Source organism: Quercus robur, chromosome 11 (assembly GCF_932294415.1).
Source record: "Quercus robur chromosome 11, dhQueRobu3.1, whole genome shotgun sequence".
Classification (NCBI taxonomy): Eukaryota; Viridiplantae; Streptophyta; class Magnoliopsida; order Fagales; family Fagaceae; genus Quercus; species Quercus robur.
In genome coordinates, this window is record NC_065544.1 from 9,120,591 (window position 1) to 9,124,951 (window position 4,361).

Below are 4,361 nucleotides of genomic sequence, written 5' to 3' on the forward strand. Positions count from 1 at the left end.
ATCCCATAAATCACATATTTATAATTAGTTGAAATCAAAACTTTCTCCTTAGGAACCAGGGGAAATATTAATAGTTTACCAAGTTGTTGTTTGGCATTAATGATAGTGAACTGTAGTTATATATTACTAGTTTCGTAACGTGCAGAATAAAAATGGAACTCTTAAATATATTGCACAGAAAGAGAAGGAGAGGGCGAGGTTAATTACAATTAATTTTCAATGCACTTTGAACTAAGGGAGTAAATTTCATATTGTACTAGTTGATATTTGCTATATTAGTACCTAAGCCAGTGCAGAAATGCAACTATTTCATGCTCAGGGATTGAACTACTCAAGGGCTGAGGGAGGCCATGCCCCCCACACACACACACCACCCCCCCCCCCCCCCCCCCCCCCCAACACACACACACACACACACAACCTTTGAAAAAAAAAAAAAAATACTAGCATGTATATTAACAAAAAGAATTTAAATTCTGTCTCTTAAATTTATACACTTGCCCCCCCCCCCCCCCCCTCCCCCCAAAAAAAAAAGGCAACTATTTCATGCTCAGGGATGGAACTACTCAAGGGCTGAGGGAGGCCATTTTGAGCAATAAGGTTAACAAGATGGATTTCAAGGTTTCTGAGGGTTTTTTGGAAAAGATCATGGTGGTTTCTAATAAAAGCAAATTGAAGGCTATCAAGGATGAATTTAATAGAATTTGGTAATTCTGAACAGGTTCCATTGTGGAATTGTAAATTTCTTGACAAAACTTCTTGTAAAGCAATTAGCATATCACCATCGAGACATGTCACCGTTGCCAAGACATCTCTTTGAAGGGATGTTGATCCACTGGGTTTTACCCCAGAAGATGCGCCTTCATGTATTTTAAAAGGTTGTCCTGCTGGTAACCCTTTGTTTTGAGAATAGTCCTGTATAGGAACTTTTCCCTTGTTTTTCTTCTCCATAATAATCCACTTACTAGTGGTATAAATATGAATATTATTATTATTATTATCCCACTTATTGGTGGTATTTATCCACGCATCATTGTCTGATTCCTGCAAAGAATCATTGATAATGTTAGGATAATGGATAGTATTTAACATTTTGGTACTATGAAAATTACCTTTAAAATCATCAGTGAAATATTGGTAAGGACTCATCACTAGTTCTTGAATAAGTTCATTTATGGGAGAATCTTTCTTATAAGACAGATTATCAATATCAATTTCAAGCTTTGAAGTAAATTTGAATTTTACTTTCTGTCCAAATGGATCAGTAGTAATTCCATCATGTTCAACAAGAAAGGGATACAGAGCATTAATAAATGGCAGACCAAGAATCACTTTATCAGTCATATTTTTGACAAGAACAGAAGGAATTTTGAAACAAACATTATCATGGCACACATGAGCATTATTCAATTCACACTTAATTTTCATTTGAGAACCATTAGCAGAAACCAATCTTTCAGTAGATTTTTCAAAATATTTTGAAGGAATTAATCCTTCTTGAATATAGTTCATATCTGCACCAGAATCAATCATAGCAATAACAGTGAAATGATAATCAGGAGAAACAACAATTTTAACTTTTGTAAACCATTTTGGATGAAGTATTTTATTAACAAAAGCAAGTTAAGAATTAGTGAAAGCATCAGGAATACCTTTATCAGAAAGAAGAGCCTGTTGATTGGATTCATCTCCATCGTTGTGCTCATTTTGTTTATCTTGTTCATTATCGGATTTATCTTTATCAATTTTTAACATTATCAATTCTTGTTTGAGATTATTGTTATCACTTTTCATGCTTTTAAATTCATGTTTTAGTTCATCTATCTCTTGTTTAACAATATTAATTTCATATTGGAGATCATTAACAGTTAGTTCTTTAGATTTCTTTTTATTAAATCTTTCCAAAGTTTCTTCAAAGCTTATAGTAGATTTTGGTTTTTTACCAGTTTCATCTCTTATCAAATTTTTCTTAAACCTATCCAAATATTCTTTTTGCAATTCAGGGTTTTGAATTTGATTTATTAGTTGAATTATTAATTTTTCATCTTCTTCACTCTTGGTGAGAGCTTTAATAATTTTTATAACATTGCAACAAGAATCTCTACAACCAATTTTAATATTAGGAGAATCAGAAGAATCATCAGCAGATTGATAGTAAGAATCAGATGAAGAAGAAAAATCATCTTCCAAAGAATCAGACGAGTTGTTTGATTCAAAGATTCTGAATAACTCTTCTTGCCCTTTATCATCAATATTTAGCATGTTAAATTTGTTTTTCAACTTACCAGGTTTTTCTTTACAATCTTTACTTAAGTGTCCAGATTTACCACAGTTAAAACATTTACCTTTACCTGATCTTTGTTTAACATATTTTTTAGAAACATTTTTCTTCTTAGCATAAAATTCATTAGGTTTAACAAAGTTATTCCTGTGTTTTTTATATTTTTTATGGCTTTTATCATGTTTTTTACCTTTTTGCCTAGAAGGAGCAATAGGAGGCAAACTATATTGTTCACAAAAATATCCCATTTCATATTTAGCTTTTCTTTTATTCTTTAATTGGTGTTTTAGCAATTTTTCATCATTACACATATTGATACCAAGTTTTTTAATAGTACTGAAAATATCACCATAAGTCAAATTATCATAATCAATAGAATCATTTTTACCCATTAATTCTTGTTTTACCTTATGAGCAAAGATAGGAGGCAGACCGTCAATAAACTTTTCTTTCCAATAAGGCTTATGACAATCTTTCCAGAGCATCACTCTGGAAGTAAAAACATTTTGATACCATCTGTAATCAGACATAGTAGGACAACTCAAATTATTCAAATAATTAGAAACACGAGATGAAATATTGGATGGAGTACGAACAAAATGTTTGAGAATAGTATAGATCAAGGTATTAACACCATCAGGAATACCACGACCAATACTTTCATCAAAAATAGGCAAACATTCATCATTCTTTTTAACAGCATGTTTAATAGACTCTTTGGATTCTTCAGTGATCACTACAAGAAAATTGAGCAATTGCGGCGGGCCTATTGCGGCGGGTGCAAAAACTGCCGCTATATGTTGCCTATTGCGGCGCTTTTTTGGCCCGCCACTGTACATGAGATCTATTGCAGCGTTCTATATGCCCACCGCAATAGCTCTAGTATTTTGCGGCGTACTACAGTGGCAGGCCAATGACCCGCCGCAATAGACCTATTTTAGCGGCATTTAGCTTAGATATAGCGACGGGTCATTGACCCGCCGCAATAGCTTTAATATTTTGCGACGTACTACAGCGGCGGGCCAATGACCCGCCGTAATAGACATGTTTTAGCGGCTTTAAACTTAGATATAGCGGCGGGTCGACCCGCCACAATATGTACTCCTTTTTGCGGCGGGTTGGACCGCCGCAATAGACATTTAAATTTCCCTCTATTTTTTTGCCTTCCCACTTAAAGATCAAATAGTAAATTACACCTGATTGGAATGAAAATTGACATGCATGTTAAGAACATATAGAAAGTGTGATCCAACGGTTGGATTTTCAAAATTTGAACTCAACAATAAGTTATTGATTGGTGTAACATTTTTTAGAGTTACATCAAGTGTAACTAGAACCCAACAATATATTACTTAATTCAATGTGAATTTTGACAAATTTACCGTTAGATTACATTATCTTTATATATTTTTCATGCATACAAAATTTCAAAATGATCAAAGACTAATAGTCATGTCATCAATCAATTGTTTAAATTCAAGTTTTTGTAATTTAAAATAACGCATAAAAGATTAGTTTAAAGATCAAATGATAAATTACACCCGATTGGCATGAAAATTGGCATGAATGTTAAAAAAAAAAATAGAAAATGTGATCCAACGGTTGGATTTCCAAAATATGAATTCAACAATAAGTTATTGGTTGGTGTAACATTTTTTAGAGTTATATCAAGTATAACTTGAACTCAATGCTATATTTCTTAATTCGATGTGAATTTTGACAAATCTACCGTTAGATTACATTATCTTTATATATTTTTAAAGCATGTAAAATTTCAAGGTGATAAAAATTAATAGTCTTGTCATCAATCAATTGTTTAAATTAAAGTTTTTGTAATTTAAAATAACGCATAAAAGATGAGTTTAAAGATCAAATGGTAAATTACACCCGATTGGCATGAAAATTGGCATACATGTTAATAATATATAGAAAATGTGATCCAACGGTTGGATTTTCAAAATATGAATTCAATATTAAGTTATTGGTTGGTGTAACATTTTTTAAAGTTACATCAAGTGTAACTTGAACCCAACGCTATATTTTTTAATTCAATGTGAATTTTGACAAATCTACCGTTAGA